The sequence below is a fragment of the Marmota flaviventris genome, chromosome 2, assembly GCF_047511675.1.
Source record: "Marmota flaviventris isolate mMarFla1 chromosome 2, mMarFla1.hap1, whole genome shotgun sequence".
Lineage (NCBI taxonomy): Eukaryota > Metazoa > Chordata > Mammalia > Rodentia > Sciuridae > Marmota > Marmota flaviventris.
Genome location: NC_092499.1, coordinates 85520492 through 85545238, shown reverse-complemented (window position 1 = coordinate 85545238; position 24747 = coordinate 85520492).

Sequence of the window (24747 nt, the reverse complement as noted above, 5' to 3'; positions counted from 1 at the left end):
CATTGCATTGATTTTGGTGTTAGAGACGTGGGGTTCAGACACTTGTTAGCCACTTCATCTACTAAAGACTCAACAATTCCACCCTTAGGTTTATATGCAAAATACATGCATTTCCAGGTGTTTCAAACAACTTATCACAATAACAACAACAACAAAACCCCACTAGAAACAATTAAACTATCACTCAGTAATAATGGATATATGTTAACAATAAATAAACTAGAGAAATATGTAATGATGTTGATGAAAATCACAAAGTCAATGCTAAGTGAAAGAATTCATGCTCACCCCCAAAAAAGACATGTCCCCAAATTCTACTTATATGAAGATAAAAAAGCAGGCAACATTAAACTATTACTATCAGGTTTAGGGATACATGGTTAGGCATAAAAACACAAGAAAAGCAATAACTATTAAAATCATGAGAATATCTTTGAGGAAAAGGAAGGGGCAGTCTTTGGGAGGGAAATGAGAGGGGACATGTGGGCGCAGGCAATGTGTTGATTCTTAATATAGTAAGCAGATGTTTGGTTTATGAAAAAAAATCACTGAGGTGTGTGTATCTTTGCTTTTTGTATGCTATATTTTACAATTAAAGGTTAAAATTAGAATAATGTTCAGATTAGTTTCAATGAAATGATATGCTCTTGATATATAAGAGCACAAATTAATATAATTTTCTCACAGTTTTTATTTAGACTGTAAAACTTTCCTTGATGGACTCATTAGCATCAAAGAAGTGATATGTTCAGTTCTAAAAACAGCATCTTTTATAGGACACCTCTTGCAGGATAGTTAATGGTAGGAGATTTTAGAGAAAAATAAGAAGTGCATCACTGAAAATATTAATGATATTCTTATTTGATTTTGAAGTACCTGTTCAGGATTTTGCTTGGGATTCTTACAGAATGATATAACCGAGTATCTTGCACGGAGCTATTATTTAGCGATTGAATTTTGTAAAAGCACCTCACTATTGATTGTCATTCAATATTGTAACAATATATAAGCTCATGTTCTACTGAGTTAATGTATTAGATGGTTTTCCACATTAATCTATTAATCTTATCAGATGTATTTATAAACCTAAAATTACAAATCTTTTTTCCTCTTTCTGATAAGCGTTATCTTACAGGTTAAAAGCCTAACAAAACCAAAGAATTGGATTTGTACCTTGGATTTGTAAATGTTTGCAAGAGCAGGTATACCTTTGTTTTCCCCCTCCTGTCCCTGTAACCAGGGAAATGCCTCCCATAGACTGGCTTAGGCCGTTAGCACAAACTCCACTGTGGAATCAGTGGTAGAGCCTCATCCAGGCACTTGGGCTGCATGCAGATGAAACACCCAGGATTTTGCCAGAAAAAGAGGCAATAGATGCCAGAGAGTCAAATAAAAATGTTTATCATACATCTTAAGGTCAATCTTTTCTTTCCTTTGATATGCATGTGTTAAAGTGGCAAAGAACATGGGTCTCTTTTAGATCTGGATAGTTTACTTTCTGATGATTTACGTTTAAGTATATCCATGAATTAATAACACCATCTTCCTAACAGTTTTTTGCTTAAACAGCTCTGAGGCTGAGGTGTTATCATTAACCCTACCTATAGTAAAGCCCAAATTGATTTTTTTCAACAACAAAAAAAGATGTAATAAATCAGCACCTGCTCTGAGATGAGAACTCTGACTCTGATCAATTAGGTCAGCTCTATATACAGAAAGAATGAATAAGTCCTAAGTCCTTATTCCCACTTGGAGTACTATCAATGGACAGGAGAGACTATACATTGGGTCTCAGACCGACCAAGTGAGACAACACAGTTACCTCGGATTTCCACAGTTTTTCTTCAACTCTTAGCCAGTCCATATTGTGTTGAAGAGCTATGAATGACAATACTGAGGTCAAAAAGGCACTCTAGTTTCAGTACATCAGACAATAAGGATACAAACAAAGCTCCTTTTACCGGCTTCCAGTGACGCATGAAGAAACCCATTATTGGTCCATTTGTATGTTTTCTCTAAAATGGCAACCCTTGGCAGTGATGTCATGGTAATGATATGTTACAATGCCCTGCAAAGAGCTCCTGCAGGAAAAGGCTGTGGAAGCACAGTCTTTCTCCTGTTATGGAGAAAGGTCACACTCTTGTCGCTCTTGCTGACATGGCACAAGTACTAATCTCTGCACTTTGTAGTCAACCAGAATGGAGTGGGCACATTAGACAGCTTGTCCAGGGTTCCCGACTGCACTAACTGTAAATTAGCTTGGGCCTACGCATGCACAAGCAAAAACCCCAGTTTAGACTTTCTTGCCCAAAGTACTGTAATGATAGTCCTTAGGCCTGTCATTACTTCTGAAATTACAGTCAAATGGCTATGATTTGGCAGCTACCAGAGGAAAAAGACTCTTTTATTGAGGCATTTTTGCTAGATCATTCTGCACTGTTGCGATGTTGATGAAGGCCACCTTAGGAAGACAGAAACAAGGTGAGATAAGAGAAAACAAATCTGAAAAGTTTTTAGTGCTCATAGGATATTTGAACAATTATAATCTCTTAATAAAGTGAAAATAAATCTAGGTATATTTAAGTTAAGGTTTAGCTGTGTATGATATCTTTTTCTCTTATTATAACTTAAGGATTCTTATAAGCATTATGTCTCGAGAACAGAGGGTGTGTGGTTGTTCTGCAAGCATTTTATTCTTTAGACTGAGGCACCAATTTAAACAAATGAATAATAATCTCTATTTAGAAATGTGCTTGATTTGCTTTGTAGTCATACTAAAACATTCATATGTATTTATCAGGCTTCCTATATTTTTTCCTCTTTTTTTAACTTTGCAACAGAAATAGACACCATTTCCCTTTCTTACATTTTGGTCTTCAATTTTTTTATTGTACATATACCCTTCCTAAAGGAAATTGTAGTCAGTTTTTTGTTTTTTCTTTTTTTGTGGGGGAGAATGTTTCCATATTGTTAGCAATTCTTGTAGTTGTGATGTTGTTTTACTCCTAGTGGTATTCTGTATTCTCTTTTATTATGTAATAGTTTGAGGAAAATTATAAAAAGAACTGTCAACAGGATTTTCTGGCCCATCCTGCTTCTCTATTACTTCAGTTACCTGTATCCAAAACTCATTATTGGCAGCACACTGGATCCTGTGGATGTCAGCACTACCGTGATTTTCCTTGGTAACATATTTCAATGTTGTGCAATAGTGTGGAAAGGAAATGTTGCAGTTCTCCATTATTATTATAATTGGATCAAATAATGTTGAGTCCTTATTTCAAAACTTGATCTAACATCCATAAATAAAACTAAACCTCAAAGTTTCCCAGGGAAGTGGAATATAAGGGAGGCAGATGCTACAGAGTATTTTCCACCACCAAGTCCGTGGTGGAAAATGATGAGTATGTGTTCACTTATCCTTCCTGAGTGAGGCATGGAAAAGGGGTAATGTAGTTCTTGGTTTTGGGCCCCGAGTCCCATAAACTAAATAATTTAGGTATTGTTCTGAAAGAATAGAAATTAAATTGTTAGATAAGTGCCCATTAAAGTGCCCCATTAAAATGGGGGGTGATGGAATGTATTCAATCTACTCTTTCTTTTGCCATGTTTTTGTGTCTACTTTTTTTTTGGTACTTGACGTGGATCAACTTTTTCCTATCTCTGTGATGCACTAAAAAGAAAGTTTTATAAAGCCTTAATCCATTTTAGGAACTTGTGCTCTATTACATTCAATCTGGGAAGTACTTTGAGGGAACTATGAGTATTTTGCTTTCTGCCCTCTGTCTTTAGGGGCAGTGTAATAAAATAGCTTTAATAATAGGGAACGGAAATGGGGGAAAATCATGTGACCAAATGACTTATGGAGAAACATGTTTCCCTGGTGTTCCCATTCATTTATCTCTACTGTATAATGCATTTTTCTTGTTTTACTGGGTAATTAAACCTTCAACACTCCCAAGTTTGTGAGGAATCTGAATCCCATTACAGGGAGATGCCTGAGTTTGATTCCCTTCTATTATTATCAGGAGTTGGCCTCTTTTAAAGGGAATGCTTTTGATAATGCTAGGAGAGGTCTCTAAGGAGAGTCCCTTCCCTGGGCAAGTTAAGCACTGTCACATGTCTTGGCAGGGTTTGCTGAACTTTTAGGTTAACTTCTACAGCTGTTTCTCCCCCTCCCACCTAAATTTTGTTTTAAACTTATTGCCTTGTCTGCTTCTTAATAGAGCAGGATCGTTTTTCAGAGGTAGAGCCATTCTTTTCTTTCAAGTTACATTTTTATGAAAAAGAAAAAAAAAAAGAAAAGTAAAAGAAGAATCCACATCAAAGCCCTTATGAGAGAGACCACAGGTTTTCTGCATGTGTCTCCTCTAGTATAACAGTAGTCTGATACCAACCCTGGAGATGAATTACTTAAAAGTTACACTTTCTATTCTGACCCTTTAGATTTAAAGCCAACTCTTGTGTCATGTGTCTTTAATCTGAAATGCACAGCAAGGATTGTAATTTGCATTTATTTGCTTTTTGAGCTATGGAAGAAAAAGCTATAAACTTGTTTTGCATGTGGCCTCTCTTTTGGATGCTTGGATCATGCAACTTTATTCAATTTTTAAAAATCACAAATAAGCAAAATAGAGTGGCTCTAACTTGTTTTCCTTAAAAAAAATTATACACATAGTCAACTATGCATTTGACTTGCTTAAGAATGTACCTATCTGGCATCCAGAAGATGAGGTAATTTCACAACGTGGCAGTTTTGGACAAGAACTCTGCAATATGTATATGCTTCTAGAAATAGAAAATGCAATATGAAAGACTGAATACTATTTTGGCTGGTTTAAAGACAAATCAGGTGAAACTATATTCTAAAACTTTAGCAACCAAATGAAATAATGTGTAAACAAATGAAAGAAAAGTTTTAAATCTTGAAGAAGTTCTTTTTCTTTTTAATCTCTTAAATTAACTGATTTTCAATTATATTTGGCTTCGATGAGATATTATTACTTTATGAGATTTTAGAGCTATATTGACGTTTATCAGTATTGGATCATTTTATAGCTAATAAAATGATTGAAAGAGAAGTAAACATTTTCCTTTTTTTCTTACTAAAAAGAGCTTGTGTGGCATTTTAATTTTAAATATTTCTCTGGAAATGAAAAATTTGTACATTATTAGATTAATATGAAAACAGAGTTTTTAATGGTTCAATAGAAAAGACTAGTTGGACACTATAAGGGACCAGATTTTGGTTGTGACTCTGCTGTAAAGTGTGATGATGTTTCAGGCACTGAACTTCTGAGTCCTAGTGTCCTAATCTGTGATATGTCACTTTACTCTAATAGTCTATAATGCTATATATACATATTTTTGATCATGTATTTTCATTTTAAACCTCATTGATCTAGTTAATATTAAGTTAGTATTGCTAATATAATCTTGATTCCAGTTTCTCTCTTTAAATCAGGAGCCTGGGTTGCATATCTTAGCACCAAGAATAGTGTACTCCCTACTCCCTCAAAAATAAAAACAAAATTCTCTCCAAGAGCACTAAAAGCTCAGAAACCAGATGTGGTTTATGTAGGTATTCATCATGAATTGGCAGCAAATTATAATTATAGAGACAACCAAACCCAAAGACACACTTAAGAACTGAGCAAGAGCGACAGAGATTTAAGTGATCCTGAAAGGAAAAGACTTCTTAGAAAGTATTTAAATGTCTTAATTTTTTCAACTTTGCAGAATGGTAATATAAATGAGGAAGAGGTCCTCTATCCTGGCCTTAATAAGAATATCTGTCCTGCTCTGGAATCCTCTAGTTAGGGTACAGGTCTCACTTGGGCCTAGCAGTATAACACATTATTGGAATTAGAGAATGCTCTGATTTCAAGTGCACTGGGATTGAAGTTTGACTATACCATTTACTAAAACTTAACTGTGGAAAATTACTGAGTTTTTTTTTTTTTTTTTTTTTTTTTTTTTTGTTGTTGTTGTTGTTTTCCTTCATTCAGCTCTAAGAAGGGAAAAGTTCCTGGTAGGAACTATATTACAATTGTAAATATTCTACACCCAAAACAAATTAAATGCTCGATAAGCAAGAGATGTTAGTGATAGTAGATGGATTCTCTTCCCCGATTTACAGTCTCCAGAGATTTTCAATTTACCCTCCAAAGATAATCTCTGGAGGTTGTAAATCAGGGCAGCATTAACAGGGAGCTTGGAAGCATGAGGCACTATCTATGTAGGGCCTGGATGTGGGGTACACTCCAGCAGAAGGCTTTTGGGGAAAGCTTTAGAGCAAATGCAGATCAATTACAATATCTCCAGCTTTTCATTGAGAGCTGGCTTCAGGAGGCCGTCTGCTTTGACTGAAGTGAGGAATTAATTTCTCTTTTGCATACAGACGGTATTGTGAGACAAGATACATATTTTCATGTAGCAACTGTATTATTTTTCTGATATTACAACAATCCTATGTGTTTTATGGTGGATGTTTATGTTATTTTTCTGCCAGGATCCTTTCCATCTCTCCTGGAAGCAACCCACAATGCTCCTCTGAAACAAAGTTGCTGTCTTTCCCAGTTCCAAGTGGTTTGCATGAAACTGATGCTACTCTTAGCTCCCAGGGATGCACTGAGTAGCTTAAATTGTGGATCAGTATGTTAAATTACATCTTTTAACAGGGAATGATTTTGGAGTGGGCACTTGAAGACCTGAAGTCTTGTTGGGAGTCTCAAGATTTTTGCTTGGCATGCAGGGACATGGGTTCTTTACTCCCTCTGGACATGAAGAAAGAAACATTGGTTTTGGGAATTGCCAGGATCACCTTGGGGGTATCTGAGTAGAAAATATCTGAAAAAAAAAAAAAACAAAAAACTATCAACAACGCAAAAGGGAGACAGACAGATGCTTTACTTTCAATGTGCCTTGCAGACTCAAAAGTTTCACTCTTTCTTATCATATTACTCATCTGTTTATTTACAAAATCTCCACTTGTAAATGATGGAAGCTGATCTGGATAAATCCTTAGCTGGCATTTCAGTTATCAGAGAATTTTTTGTATAAGCTAGTTTTGATTGTGTCTTCTGGAACTCTGAATACATTAATTATATATTTGTTAATAATAGAAAATTTAGAAATAAGCAAAGAGAAGAAACTATGATTCTAGCTATAATCTTTATATCCATAAACCACTATATATTTTGGCATTATATATACAAGCATACCTTTGTGTATATATACTCATGTACAATAAAAGTCTTTAAAAAAGTAATAACACTACATTTTATGAGTTTTTTGCTAACATTATTATATATCATGATGTGTTATACTATAATCTTACATTTAATGAGTCTCAAAATATTTTATTTATGGCTATACCATAATTTAAGCAATTTATACACTTAAATTGGAACTGCATTTTACTGATATAAGTGATGTTGTGATAAACATACTTATACATCAGGCTTGGCACCTGTTTTCAAATCTTTTCCTTAAAAAACATTTTATTGATACATTATGAGTATACATAATAGTGGTAATAATTGTGACATATTAGTACATACACCTAACATAATTTGGCAAATTTCATTCCCTAGTCCTCCCTTTCTGCCTTTTTCCTTTCCTGTTCTTAAATATTTTCAAAGGAAAAATTGTGAAAAGTAGAGTTGATGATTAATGGGCCTGAAACATTTGAAATATAGATGTATAGATGTGTAGACATGAGGTAGAGATTTTGCAATTAGTAACCTGCATGAAGGAATTTTATTCTCTTAAATCTGCAAGAAATTTAAATTATAGCCATGTTTACATGGAGCTGCAAGTTATCCAAGTTGGTTCATTTTAGTTTAACAAACAAGTTTTAGGTTTTTTTTTTTTTTTTTTTATTCATTGCCTATCTACGTTTAACTATTTTTTAAAGGTAGAACACTAAAGTCATAAAGATCATATAGTAAGGAAAATGTTTAATCTACTCTATATAATAGCATCTGATTGTTTGTAACTGCATTTAGTATTGCTTACCTCGAGAAAATAGTTGGTATGTAGAAATATATAAGAACGTGTGATTCTGTGTAACAGAATAGGCAACCCTTTCTTAACTAGAGCTATTTTCCACCATGTTCCTATTTAACTAAAGATGTTTTTAAAGGGTATTTTCAAAAATCTGATCTAGTAACTTGAAAGATTCCACTTTCTAAGGTCAGAGCAGATATGCCTCTAAAGATTTTTAAGAGAATGGAAAGAATACAGAGGAAGATGGGAAACAAAAGGAGAGACAGGTTCCAAGTAGCATTGATGATTTGACCCAGTTGTGCCCCTAAGTCACTCTGTTTGGTCAAAGAAAGTGTGTAGGACTTGCCTTTCTAGCCACCAAACTTACCTGTCTTAAAGCTGAGTGATTGGGGTCACTACAATGTAACATTTCAAAATACTCATCTGGTTTGGCTGAAATATCCTCTTAGCAACACTCTAATTTTTTCAGGTCAGGGTTAAGGTGCACATGACAGCACTGTTACTGACCAGAGAATTATCAGACCCCTAAAGATGTAATTGCTAGCAATACTAAGGGCAGAGAGAGAGAGAGAGAGAGAGAGAGAGAGAGAGAGAGAGAGAGAGAGATATGCTTTTTTAAATCCCATTTCACAAGTGGCTATACCTTTCTTGCCTTGACAGGAAAGTAGATCTTCTTGAAATGCTTCAACTGACTTCTTTGTCTGGATAGGATGAACACTTGAAGACAAAAACCTTCCTGATCCCTACAGCTATTTCCGTTAACTCCTTAAAGACCAAATCCTGCGTGCGCTCAGCTGCTGAACTGTTTAATGAGGTGCCACTGATTTTAATGGGGCAAAAAAGATGGATGATTTACACCAGATGTCCATAAGGGCCATTCGGGGATTGCTTTGCTGGACACGTAGTACATCATGTTGCTCGTTGAATTCTTAAGGGGTTAACTTGACCTTTCCCTTTAACACAGCACTAAAAATAATGTAATTTCCATTCTTGGTGTCTCTTTTATTTATATAGAAAAGCTTCATGACAAACCCACCAGGCCTCTGAGAGCAAGTTTCTCATTTATGTCTTTGCCATCCATAAACCCTAGTGGGTGATTTTGAAAGTGAGAATAGACACCCGTGGATGTTTCACTCATGAGCATGGTCCAGGCTTTTATTACCCACATTTCCAACATTGAATCATTTCAGAATGAAGGACTCTTTTCTGAAGATTGTTGGTCAGTGTTGTAGACCTCATTTCTAGAAAGTTTATTCCAAACCATGTAATCAATAATTTTGCCCCTTGGGATATGAAAATACTTAAAAAATAAAGAGAAGGGAAGCACAAGTCTTTTCTTTAATATACATTCTTGGCATATTACACTGTATTCATTATTTACTAGATTTTGGTGCTATATGCTTCATCATTTGTTAAAGGTTTTCAAATCTGAAATCATTAGAGAATTAAGACCATGGAAACTTGAGTGATATGTATGTGGAGTCTTAATTTAGAAACTTATCTGTTTAAGAACAGGACCAGTCTTTGGTGTTAACATTGTACCTCTCTTGCTTGGGCCCAATGTAGGACTGGACATTCTACCCTTACACATTTACCCAACTCCTTATAAAAAAGTGAGAACTTATTTATCTGATGGTTACCATGAATTCAGAGAAGTTTCATCTTTTGTCATTTATTTCCTTCAAAGATAAGATTATAGAATTGATTGCAAAAGAAATATATAAACTCAAAGGCTTATATAAATCACCAACAACGGAGGACCTTTGTTGCAGAGGATCTGAAGAGCAACCAATGACTATGCATTATTTCTTTCTTTTGTCTTCTGCTTCTGTTTTAGGCTTTACCTGTAGTTTTGGTCTCTAGATAAGGAATTTGATTTTTCCTCAACTGTAGCATATCAATGTACATAGAGTTGAAAAATACATTTCTGTTTTTCTAGTTGTAAATTTAAATCTTGTATGTTGATATTTTTTATGTCTGTGTATTCATTTGTGAGGCTCAAATGTTTTTATTGGAATATGTAGCAACTTGCAAATTAGATTGTCTTCTTTAAAATTATTCCTTGTGAGACCAAAGAAGAAAAAAGGAGCAGAGGGAAAGGAGAACAGAAACACATGGTAAGAAAGAGAAGATATCTTTCCCCTCATCTTTTTCTGATATCACTGACAATCATTTATTTTTTGCACATACACATTGAAATATTTATGTTGCTATTTAAGTACAAAACACCCTTGTTATGTGTTTAGACAATATTTCTCATCTTCACCAATTACTATTTTTTCTCAGATGAAAAAGGATGTGAGCTTTTCCACCATTATCTTTAGTGATCTTCATTCTGTTTTCACATTTTTTAACCTTAGTTATTTTATGTGACGATCCTTACAATGCAACGATATTTAATGTAAGCTCACTTTTTGCAAAATTTTGCTTTATAGGTATACACTTTCTCTCATTTCTTCCCTTCTAAACTTGTGTTCCAATTATAAGTATGTGGTGAGATTAAGCACAAAAATATCCTAAAATTACCAGCTTTCCTTGTAAACCCACTTATCAAGAGATGAGGATCCTTTAAATCTGGATTAAACTTGGTAGACTGTGACTTCTATGGATCAACAGAACATAACACAACTGCTAGAATCCAGTCCTGAGTCTGAGCCTCTAAAGGTCTTCTATCCATATGTGCTCTTTCTCCTACACCTATGCCTTCAACAAAGAGACCATACCTGGACTGGATAATGAGATACCTATGGCCCAGTCACCCACATTGTTCCATCAGGCATATTAGTGAGCCTAGTTTAGACCAGAGGAACAACCAGTTGAGCCCAGTCTATTTCTTTAGCCCACAGTATTGTGAATAAATAGATGCTTATTATTTTAAGACATTCCTTATGATGTGTTGTTATTCAGAATAGCTTTACATTAATTAGATTTAGATTCAGATTCAAAATTAGTTATTGCTGCTAAATAGGAAATTTTACAAATCTGATATAATTGTATTCTTATTTCTATGATAAGGTGCTTCTTTCCCCCGACTTTATGTTCTGTTAAGATTTTCTTTTGTCCTTGATTTTCTTTAATTAAAATATCATACAACTAGGATCAGTCATGTCTGTGATGTCATGTATGTAGGTATATTTCCTGCTGGATGTTTTCTGGACCTGTAGTTTTATGTCTCTCATCAAGTTTTGAAAGTTTTTAGCCACTTTTATTTCAAATATTTCTTCTCCTCCATTTTATTTTTTACTTTCTAGTATTCTAGGTATGCATATATTATACCTTTTTCAGTTGTTTCATGATGCTTGGTGATCTGTACTTTCTTATCCTGTTTTCTCTTTTTAGTTTGGAGAATTTCCATTGATCTATCATTAAATTACTGGGTTCTTTCCTCAACTGTGTCATGCTTTGTTTCTGGTGTTTTTCATTTCTAGAATTTCCTTTTGATTATTTCTTAGATTCCCATCTATCTGCTTACATTACTCATCTAGTCTTGTATGTTGTCTACATTTTCCTTTAGAACCCACATTAATTATAGCTATTTCAAATTCCTTATCTGATAATTCTAATATCAATGTCATAACTGAGTCTGATTCTGACACTTGCCTTTTCTTTTCAGATTGTGTTTTTTTTCTTACTTTTGACATACTTTGTAAATTTTTTGTTGGAAGCCAGACATGTTGAATCAGGTAATAGGAACTGAGATTTCTAACGTAAATGGAATTTATGTTAATCTGAATAGGATTTGGATTGTGTTAATATTTTCTGTAGTTGCAGGTGCCAAAGGCTTCACATTCCTCCTAAATCCTTGTTTTTGTCTTCTCTATAGCCTTAGGACTTCCTGAAGTATTCCTCCTGAGATACAGTGAGTGTTCTACAGCTTTATTAGCTGTGCAGAACTGTTATTTTTCTGTATTCCTATCGTCACTGTGAATTTTGGGAGAGTGAGAACATTCTGTAGTCAATTTTTTTATGGGCCCATGTCTCAAGGCTACAACTTTGCAAGTGTTTCTTGATAACAGCTTTTATCCCCTGCTTCCTAGTCTTTCCCTTGTCAGCTGTATTTCCAATTCATTTCCTTTAATGCTGAACCATTGTTGGTTATAATTTCCCTTTCCTCACTTAGATGAGACAGGAAGGCTGGACAGTGCAGTACAGGGTGGAACCTCTTTCCTCTGGCTGAGAGCTTTCACAGTGTCTTTCTGTAAAGTATATCTTAGTTATTATGGAAGAGGCCAAGGGAGTATATTTCACAGTGATTCCTTTTCTATCTTCCTGACAAAGTCAAGGGAGTGATCTTTCTCAGCTTTTTACCGTAACATTTTAGAGTTCCTGGAGGTAAGGTATTTTCCAAAAGTGTGTGAGCTCACTTATAATTGTGACTCTAGAAGTATCTCACTTTCACATAAGCCTTCTATTCAGTCTGCAACAACTTGGTAAGTTACCATTGAAGTGTCCCCACCAGTTTACAACATTAGCAGCTCTGCTCTAGGTTAGCACATCTCAGCTGTGACAGTCTGGATGGTGCCTCTTGATTTGGGTATGCCCGCTTGCTCTAAGATCTCAGTTATTTGTTAGATACTAGAAATATCACTGATTTTTATTTGGCCAGCTCTATTCTTTAAGGACAGAATGAAGACTTTTCCCATAACGGAACTAAACTTATGGATCCACTGAAACAATGTCTGCATGTTACAGGATGAACTATTGTGTCATTTCTGCAATACACCTCCCTTTAGGCCTCTCTAAAGATAGTCTGAGATCTTCATCTCCTACATGAAATTCTTTCGATAGAGCAAAGGTATTTTTATTTTGTTCAGCCAAACAGAAGATTGTCTACCAAAATGTTTTAGGGAAAGATTTCAAAGATATTATTCCCTGTGTGCATGCACCATTAAATCCATTTACAGAATGTGGGGTGTCTCTAAATGCTAAGTGATCTTTTAGAACATTCTAGATCATTCTACACTCCAACCTAAATAACCATAAGTTGCTTCTCATTTCGTCTCAGGGCACATACTACAATCATTAAATAAAGGAGAGGAGTTGTTCCATGATCTGATTCTGCCTTCGGCTCTAATCTCTTTTTATGCCTCTGTACCTCTCATTCAATAACTTTACCACAAATCCTCCTGAAGTTCCTTCAACATTCTTTCCATGTCATGGCCTCCTCTGTGTCATTACTTATGACCATTATGCTCTTTCTTTCCCTAGGTAACTTCAACTCATGCTTCAGTTTTCAGTTTGCTAATTTTTCAGGGAAGTCTTCAGTTTTTTTTATCAGATTGTCTCCTTAATACTTTCACAAAACCTTTTGTATTTTGCCAAAAAATACTGTATTTAATTATTAAGGTTCTCACGTAACTCATTATTTAATATATCTCTCTCAATTTACTATGAACTCCAAGAGGTCAGGGACTACCTGTCGTGTTCACTGCAGTATATCTTATACCATCAGACTTCCTGGACAATATTTTTGAGTGCATGAATTATGAATGAATAAAAATTCAACCTCCATTTTCATCTCATGAAAAACCAAGTCCTTGATTTAGAATTAGGAGCCACAGAAGCTTAGAGAGGCAGTTTTTACATGACCACAGGTTCCCAAGAAGAAAACTAGGAGCAGAAATTTGGCTTGAGTAATGATATGCAATTTCTCCTCTAGGGAAACTCAAAAATATTTATAAGGGGACTGTATTTCTTACAGTTTTACAGATGTGGGCATGACTTAATTTCTTTGGATACCAAAGGAAAGGGTAAACCCAGAAGGGTGGAGAGCTCAGGGCCACTCAGGTTACAGCAGCAGTAAAAATATGATTATCATTATTATCAACTAACTAATCTGTTCTCTTCAAGTTTCTCAATGATTGGAATGAAGCATGAAAAAAATACCTCAAAGCCACTGATGACAGAATAATCCCCTGGGCAAGTTTTGTGGTGATCTTGAAACTCCTGAAATCATTCCAGGAATTCAAGTTTGAAGATAACCTTCAGTGGCTGCTTCCAATGAGTGTCACACTTCATTCATGGGGTTTGCTGTGGGGACACAACTGTGTTATTCTTAATAATCCACAATATAAAGGATTTGTTGGATAGAGATTTAAATTCATACAACTTATCAAGTGAAAACATTATACTAAGTGTGCTCTTATATATTACCACATTTGTCATAAACTCTCCATGAAATAGACATCTTTATTTCCATTTTTGTTTTTTACAAATAATAACTGAAACTTAGGATGAAGAACTTTCTTAGCCATAGTTATATGTTCATATAGTTAAATTTAGTGACATCAATAATATATAAACCTTAATTTTCTGATACTCCTGAAGTTGTATATCTCATTTTTTTTTTTGGTAAACAGTATTATGATTATTACCAGTATCTATAGCACTTTTGGAATTATTTTCATTATTACCATGGTTTTTCATACTTAATCACTGCCTTAACCACTTACACTAATAGCATTCAACCTGTGCATTCACTGAGCAGCAACATAGATCAGTGTTTTTTTGTGCCCAATTTTATAACTTTTGTCCAAAATCCAATTTAAAGAAAGAATATCCTACTCTTCCAACCAACACTCTTCAAATATGTGCATGTAAACAAGAAAAAAATGGAAATGTGTAGGATATCAAGTCTCTGAAAGCAGCTGTTACACATAGAAAGTGAGCACACTTTATGGCAGTTTTTAGTATCTGTTCCAGCTGCAAATGTGCAATATAATCTGAAAATTATACTGAGTAGTATTCATTTAAATGTGTAAACTTTATTGACAAGAAGACAGCTTCCAAAGAAATAGCAGAGCCCATTTTGTCAATTTTTGCATAGAGGAATTTTTTGGTAAATAAGGACAGAGCAGAGGATGATAACTTATATGACACTTTAAATTGCAACTCAAGGCATACAGCCAATTTTGCAACTTGCTTAGCTTATACAAGAAAATAATTTTGTCTAATTAGAACACAAGACAGTCTTGTTAAATATCTCACATGTTGGTATTCTTTTACATGGTGTATATGCGTCTTACCATGCACATGAGTTAGATAGACAAAGACACATTCACAAAGTATTCTCATTACAAGGAAAACCAAATGAAAATGTAAGTGACTCAGGGATGGAAAACTCATTCTACAGAGCAATGAATACTTCATAATCTATATGGTATATAACCATATTCAGATTGAGTAATACAGTTTGCTGAATTTTTTCCCCTTTGTCTTGTTCATACACAGACATAACCACAATTTGTTTTCCTCTTAATATATTAGCCTCATGAATTACATCAAGAAACTTTTTTCATTCTTGCTGCAGATAGGAATTATGCATTATCTACTCCTTGAAAGATTTATTGAATTCATCTATAATCCAGTTGAATATGGATTTTATAGCTATTGGTTGAGACTTGTTTTTCTTTTTGGGGCCCATTTTTTAAAGTTTATTTTATTTTCTAAGTTTTTAAATTGAGTAGACTATGTTTTGATAATATTTTTCTTATTATTTTAAAAGTCCTTCTGTGTTTGGAATATTTTCCTTTGTATAATTGAAATTCCTTATTTATATCTTCTCTCTCTCTCTCTCTCTCTCTCTTCATTAGCAGAAGTTCATCATATTTTGTCCAAGTACCAGCTTTATGTTTTATGAATATTCTTAACTTTTTTGTTCTGTATCTTATTGATTTTTGCTTTTATTTTCACTATGTTTTATTGCTGTTTTTAGTTTTTTCTCTGTACATATCATTCAAACTTTGTGAGTTGAATGCTTAGCTCCATATTATTTTATCTTTCCAATTTTCTTTTTCTGCCGCACATTTTGGACTGTAGAGTTTTCAATGATGCTTAATTCTAAATATTTTATTATTTCTCTTGCATTTCCTTTTAAATACAAAGAAAATATAACTAATATATCACATATATAGAAATTTTAGTTAGCTTTTAGTTACTAATTTATGTATTGTCTTTAGGGAACATTAACTATGATTTCATCTTCTGAAATTTACTTTGTGGTCAAGTACAGGACTCATTTCTGTAAATGTTCAATGCATATAAAAATGTACTTTCTTTTTAAGTGAATAATTTTTAATAAGAAACAGTTGGAGCTAATTAATTAAATTAGTTCCTTATAGCTCCCATATTGTGTTGTTGGCTTTATCTAACCTTTTCTGAGACTTACTTGTTAAAAAATCAACAGTAAGAATTATTGGTTTACCTATATAATTGTTAGTTTTTGGTTTACATATTCTTAGACAACACTTTGAGGTACAGATATTTTATTTTTATTTATACTTAAGACACTACTTTGCCTCGAATTCTAGAATATTTATCAGAAAGATTACTACTTCAACTTTCTATTTGTTTATAAACCAATGCTTCTCAAATCACTGTGGAGAAAGGCTGGATTTGCTAAATTTCTTATTCTATTTCTACTTCATTTTACTTTTATGAAGTGCTGTAAATATGGTTCTCCAAAAAATAAAACAAACAAATTTATACAAAATATAAACCTATGTTTTTATTAGTATACTTGACATACATGGAATTTCTCTGTCAAATTTCTTTAATGATTCATAATTCTGGCTCATTTTTCAAAAGAATAGCTCTTTTGTCACAAATTGTTAACAAAAAGGTCACAAACTGGTGTTAATCTGCACTGTGCTTCAAATAGCCTCATCATAGGAAATATGGCTAGATCTTGGGTATTTATTTAATCTAACCTCAGTCTGTTTAATCCATTGGTGAGTTTAATCCATTCAATTTTTTTTTTTTTTGGAATTGCAGACACTTTAAATTTATTTCTGCTATCTAGATAGAAAAAAGTAAATAAAAAACATGACTCACTATGAATATAACAGTAACCAATTCAGATGGATACATATCAGTTATATTTGTGACTCAAGTAACACATATTTTGCTAATGTGGCATTTCTGAGATAGTAAATATAATTGGGTAAAAATATCTGAGCAAAATAAAGCATGTTAAATCCTGGAAAATATCAACATATACTAAAACAGGAAAACTTCTCTGTTTATATAAAACAGTTATATTCTGGACTCAGATAATTACACAAATACCTAGTAAAATATTAGACTAACTTTTGGGAGAGAAAAATTCATTTTGCAGGATTGTTCTGATAGAGGCAATGGATGCCCTGCAATATAATCTGATTTCTGCCTGCTAAAGGCTATAATAAATTGTACGTATCACTTATTGTAACAACAAAATATACCTTCACAATTTCAAAATACCACTTTGGGAACTACATTACTCCTGAGAACAGCAGCTTTGGGGGTGGCATAGAATTCAAACTAGGTCAACTAGAGTTTTTCTTCAGGGATTTTCAAACTGGTACTAAGCTGTGAGCCTGACTTGGGAGACTTTCAGCAGGCATCGCCTTACCTAATGCAAATTGTTGGTTTACAGTGTGTTAAAGAGAAATTAGAATGATGCAGAGAAGAAGAAGCAATACATAGAACCACACTATGATGTTTTCTTGCTCTCCTCTTGATAGGGCTACATTTTCCCTTTAGGTTTTCTGTTGCTTGCTACTAAAAGAATCCTAAAGTAATATAGACACTTATTGCAACATTATGGTTTTGCACAGGTATAACTGGGTATCAGCGTATAATAAAAGAGCTAAATAAAGTAGATGATCAATAAATAAAGAATGAGAAAATGTGGTATATACACTCAATGAAATATTATTCAGTTTTAAAGAACAGTAAAATAATGGCATTTACCAGTAAATGGTTGGAGTTGAAGAATATAATGCTAAGTGAAATAAATCAATCCCACAAAACTAAAGTCTGAATATTTTCTCTAATAAGCAGATGCTAATTCACAATAAGGTGGGGTGGGGCAATAGGGAAGAATACTATTACCTTAGATTAGGTAGAGGGAAGTGATGGAAGGGGAGAGGAAGGGATGTGGGGATAGGAAAGATAGTAGAATGAAACAGACATTGTTACTGTATGTATATATGTGACTGCATGATCAATATGATTCTGCAACATGTACATTCAGAAAAATGAGAAATTATGTCCCATCTATGTATGATATATCGAAGTGCATAAATGCATTCTACTGTCATGTATAACTAATTGAAACAAATAAAAAATTATATAAAAAACAATGAGAATGCTACTATAAAAATAAACTTGTAAGAAAGCTTAACTGGGAAAATTGAAATTGTATATATATTTCTAAAATGAAAATAGATTATATTGGCTATAGAAATTGTGCATTCATTTTAAATATTAAGGTCTCCAAGGATAAATAAAACATCAAGTCTATTCCATATGAATTTCTTTCTTGAGATGGAAAGCTAGGGCAGTTATTTCCTCTCATATAATCTTTACTGTTATTAAGTTCTCTCTGGCAAGGCAAATGTGCTCATGGGAAATGATTACTTTATTATATAGTAGATGTTTTCAGGATACCAGTGTGTTTCAAAATTTTATCTTTGGTTCAATTTGGCATGGATGTTCTTTGGAATGTCTGCAGAAAAAGATATTTCTCTCACATCTGAAAGGTTAGTTACATAGAGAAAAGTCATAAAATGTGTGCTAGGATGGCTAAGAAACAATGACCCATTAGAGAATGGAAAATGCCACTACTTTTGTCTAGTGCTGTTTCTTCACTGAAGCACATGCTATTTGATAATCACGTGCAGTTGGTGATGAAGGACATGGATATTAAGATTCAAGAGGAGCATCTTTAAGGGGAATTTTAATAAATAATTCAATATGTTCTCTGTTTATATTTTTAAAATCTCTGATATATGGACTCTTCAAAAATATTAATTTGGGGTTCTATAGAGCCTGAAAAATAAATAACAGAGGCTACAGGCCAACATAATCTAATTTTTTATTAATTTCCATTTATCCTTGTTCGATTTATTGGGTTTATGGGAGCCTCCATTCTTTTAGTTTTTTCTTATTCTGACCTATGACAATCCTCTAATTTCATTTGCTATACAAATGAAAAGTCTAAGTTTTAAAATTTGTGTCTATCTGTCTATCTATCTATCTATCTATCTATCTATCTATCTATCTATATATATGAGCAAAAGAAAAATCACACAATAGTAGGTATCAGAGGAAAGATTCAAAACTGTGCTCCCGTCACCAAGGCCTTAGTAAAGGCTTTTACTATTGCTGCTCTACTTCTTTCCAGAATGCTACAATTTATTTAAAAAAAAATATATATATATATAAAGATAATAAATTAGTGTTTTTTTAATTTTTCTACATAGGGAAGAAGAAAACATCTGACACAGAGTTGGAAATAATACACAGATTTTGTGTAAAAAAAAGATATGGCTTATGTCCTGCTTTAAATGAATGCTTTATTAAAATTTTGCACTGATTAATAAAGGTGTTCCCATACAAATATGTATTAATATTTTTTATCTGGAAATTTGATAATAGTGTAAAATGAAGGCATTCAATCATAGAAAAAAGGTCATTGATTTAGTAATTGATCATGAAAAATGGAAAGAATGATATTCTTAGTAACATTTAAATGTGTTAAAATATTAAACAGAAAGAAATACTGGAGTACTATACAATATATACTGGTGAAATATAGTAAAACAATTGGATATTATCAAATTTGATTCATAAAAAGCCAGGCAAATTAGTCAGATTATTTGCTTTAATGGAAGACACATTTTCTTTCATCTTTCAGTTTGTTTCTCTCTGTTTAATCCAACAAAGTTAACAATCTTTCATTGTGTGTTGTGCACACATCCAGGTGATAAAACAAGTTTGGAATTCTTGAATATAAAGCTGCTAGCTCTGATCTAATTCTTGAAAAAAGAGCATTTAAAGTCCCATTTTATACTTTATTGCAGAATTCAGTTTTAGTGATTAATCTTGTTAATCATTGCTATTACTATGAGTAACACTTTGTAATATTTCCTCATAATCCTATTTGCTATTAACAATTGGAAATGATGTGAGTCAATAACTCCTTTATATTGTTTATGTGTTCACATTACTAAAAATGCCATGTCAAGAAAAAAAAATCATAACAAAGAAATGCATGTGGGGACAGCTGTTTTTCTAGAGAGATGTTGGAAACTCTACTTTCATTGTCATGTAAAATTACGTTAGAAAATGCTTTAAGGAATAAATATGGAAAATTAAAGTATCTGAATAAATTGAAAGCCGAAAGGACAAACCCAAATGTCTTCCCATTTTTAAAATTTATGGCATCTTTAAATAGTTCACTGTATTTTATTTACATTAATTTTAAGTAGTTTAACATGATGTATGAAAGCTGCTATTTGAGAGCTTATCTTATAGATGAAAACAATCAGAACACTGGAAATACCTGTTGTGGTTTGGAATGTCCCTGTGAAGCTCTTGTATTAGGTAATGAAACAATGTTCTGAACTGAGAGGACTGGATCCTGAGCGTTCTGACCTCATCAATGGATTGACCCATTTGATGGATTACTAATTTGAATGGGCAACTGGTAGGTGATAAAAATAATGGGCATGTGGGGCATAACTGGAGGAAGCTAGTCACTGGGGCATGGCTTGAGGACTATATCTCTCCCTGGCTTCTTTTTTTTATTGTTTTTTTTTTTTTTTTATTGGTTGTTCAAAACATTACAAAGCTCATGACATATCATCTTTCATGCATTTGATTCAAGTGGGTTATGAACTCCCATTTTTACCCCAAATACAAGTTGCAGAATCACATTGGTTACACATCCACATTTTTACATAATGCCATATTAGTGACTGTTGTATTCTGCTACCTTTACTATCCCCTACTATCCCCCTCCCCTTCCCTCTCATCTTCCCTCTCTACCCCATCTGCTGTTATTCAATTCTCTCCCTTGTTTTTTTTTTTTTTCCCTTCCCCCTTACAAACTCTTATATGTAATTTTGTGTAACAATTCGGGGAGAGAAAGGGAGAGAGAAGGGAAACTGTATGGAAATGGAAGGAGATCTCCCTGGCTTCTTTGTCTCTCAGATGCCTTGCCACCATGGGTTGAACATCTTTCTTCTGCCATGATATTTCTGCCTTTGAGTCAGGTAACTATGAACTGAGACCTCTGAGACCCTGAGCCAAAATAAATCTTTCCTGCTTTACGTTGTTCTTTTCAGGCATTTTGGTCACAGTGATGAAAAACTGACTAACAGAGCACTTTTTACAAGGCCACCAGTTTTGTAAAAATATGTCATATAAATTTACAACTACATCAATAACATGAAATAAGCAGATGAAATTTACCCAAATTTATTACTATGTAATAACATAGACCAATAATCTGAATCTATCAATACTAAAACTTTATTTATATTTTTTCCTGTCAAACTATATTTCTGGAATCATCTAGAAAATTATCTTAGCCTTCTACCTTGTTTCAATAAATGCTAGTCAATGTATTTAGATGTGTTGTTTTTATTGTTGTTTTACCATAAACATTCTTATAAATATCCTTAGTAAATTTATGTATACCTTTTATGTACTTACTTGGTTCATTTTTTGGAAAAATACTGAGATAGAATTACATTTGAAAGGCATTTCTTTTGAATTGTTGGTCATAGGTATAAGGGAGAGAAAAGTCTCAGAAGATCCAAGTCTTACCCTATCTTTTCTGGAAGAACTTACTTTTACATATAATCTATATTATCCATGTCAGATTCTATGACTTTCTCACACTATTCTTATTTTACATATTCACTATCTTTAAGTATCTTTTTATGTGTTTATTCACACACATATAAGTAGGAATTTATTTGCTTATTGGCAATTATTTCCATTATACTTTATGCTTCTTAAGGGTATGAATTTCTTTATATCTTATTCACATTTGTGTGCCAAGTGTTTTTTTTTCCAAAGAATGGAATGTATGGTAAGGAGTTTTGTAGGCCTTGCTTTCTACACTATCCCTGGAATATAGACTAGTGAATAGCATAATAATAAATATTTTTGTTGAATTGAAGAATATAGTAGGCTTTGGGTAAAAATTTCTTGAATATTACATAATCCCTATGACTCAGGATCTTATTTCTGTACAGTGTTTCTAGGTGCAGATGCATCCAGATTTTGGTTGTATTCAGATGATAGCAATATGTTTATTTTACAAAGCATAAGTAAAGCATGTCATTATCCTTTGGAAAACATAATATTTCCCCAATAGAAATTAAGCATCCAGGTATACTTAGACTTCCAGCTCTGATAAATCCACATTAGCTGATTTTCCACCTCTCTTTTAAAATCGAAGTAATCTAAGATTTCATCTCACTCCTGTTAGAATGACAATTATCAAGAATACAAGCAATGATAAGTGTTGGTGAGGAAGTGGGGAAAAAGGTATACTCATACATTGCTAGTAGGATTGCAAGTTGGTGCAACTACTCTGGAAAGCAGTAAGGAGATACCTCAGAAAACTTGGAATAGAACCACCATTTGATCCAACTATCCCACTCCTCGGTTTATACCCAAAAGACATAAAATTAGCATATTACACTGATGCAGCCCCATTCACAATAGCTAAACTATGGAACCAAGGTAGATGCCCTTTAAAAGATAAATAGATAAATAAAGTTGTACATACACACAATAGATTATTACTCAGCATTAAAGAAGAATGAAATTATGGCATTTGCTGGTAAATGGATGGAACTAGAGAATATCATGCTAAGTGAAATAAGCCAATCCCCCAAATCCAAAGGCCAAATGTTTTCTCTGATATATGGATGCTACTCCATAGTGTTGGTGGGGGGTGGGGTTAGGGAAGAATGAAGGAACTTTGGGTTGTGCAGAAGGATATGAAGGGAGGGGAGGGGCTGTGGGGATGGGAAAGAGAGTAGAATGAGACAGACATTATTACCCTATGTCCATATATGATTGCACAAACAGTATGACTCTGCATTGTACAAGGTGTCAAAATGCATTCTACTGTCATGTATAAATAATTATAACAAATTTAAAAAATTTTAAAAATAAAATTGAAGTTTTAAAACTGAGTTATTACTTTTTTCATAGGAAGAAAAAGCTGAAGAAAGATTCTCTTTTTGTTCATTGTAACATTATCTGTCATTATAACATAGGTCAGCTTGGTGATAACAGTTAAGTAAATCTAGCTTGTCAATACAGCTGGTAAACCAAAGCTCCCAAGATTACTGAACATTTCATTTTAAGGAGGAAGCAAATAGTGTCATGGTCAGTCTTGCTCATCCTAAAGATGAGTTTATGTTCTTTTGTAAAGTAGGGCATTAAGGATTCAAAAATTCTGATTAGTTTTAGATAGCTTCATTTATGCTTTATAAAGGACATTTCCAGAAGAAGGCAATGTTTTTTGGAGGTAAGTCTGAAATCTTTAATTTATTAATTAAGGTTAAGAAAACCAACTATATCCAACATACTCAACTTATTGGTGAAAGACTACAGTTCAGAAGATATTATCTGTTTATTGTTCAACCTCCTTGAGAGGGAGGAGGTAGGGAAGAGTAAGCTGAGGCTCTTTCCAGATGAGAGTTTCCATGTAACCACTTGGTATTGTTTTGTATTCCCAGGAAGTTAATGACTTGGGATGGTAGACATACTTGTGACCATTCTCCTATTTGACAACTAGTTTTCTATGAAGAGGAAAGCTCAGTTATTTGGTAGTAATAGGAGGCTAACAACAATATATCCATCTATTTAAGGTCATATTTTGTACTAATGCCAGGGAAAAATTAAAAATCTCACCACCATAAAGCTAAAATTAACAATTTCTTAAAAACATTTCCATGTTATCAACAGTTATTGCTTCTTTGTACATAATTTGAAATCATAGAATTCAGTGGAAAAAGAATCAGACTATTTAGGGTTAGAAAATATATATACATATATATGTATGTATACACACACACACACACACACATACTCACACACACTTCTTTCTTCCTGTTTTCCTTTTCTCTCTCTACCTTTTAACTTCTCATTATCTCCCAGATTTTCTTTTTTCCAACTTACGACTTTAATGATTATTCTTCACTGTTGCTAACATATCTAAAAAGAAAAAAGATAAATAGGTGACAATGAGAATGGGGAAAATGGAAGAGGAGGGAGGAAAAAAACAAAACAAATTTCCAATAAATAACAGGATAATTGAGTATGTTTCAATAAATCATAGGCTAGTTGCCTACCTAGTCCCACCTTCCCCCTGAACCCCAAATTCACTCACATTCATGACTATTTTTTGAAGATAAAAAGAAAAATGCACACTGAATACACACCAAATCAAGTCATGTTGATCTTGTCCTCTCTTCATTTCTATAACCGATCTTGGCACCTTAATACAATGATGATAGCATGCAAATCTTTATACAATAACCTAGTTAGGTTTCCTACAATAAATAATTCCCATTTCCATCACTTTTAAAGCATCATTACAAAGAGTAGAGTGCAGCAATGTGGCCTTATGTTTCTTATTTTCCAGATCAATCTGTTTTTCTTAATTTTAATTTATAATCAGCACAGCTGAAGCTTCCTAATCATATCAGACATGCCAATCCTTTCAGAAGCAAATCTGATTTAACATCAAGGAGCCTGGCTTGTGTCCATAGGGGAGGAGTCCCCCCCCCCCACACACACACCAATCTCCAGAAGTTTTTGGCTGTACTCAACACATTTACACATTTGAGATTCAAACCAGTTCCCCAATACTGGGTAGACAAAAATCTTTCTCTGGTGAGCAGAGAAGCCCACTATCAAGCATAGAAGAGAGCGTGCCCAGGG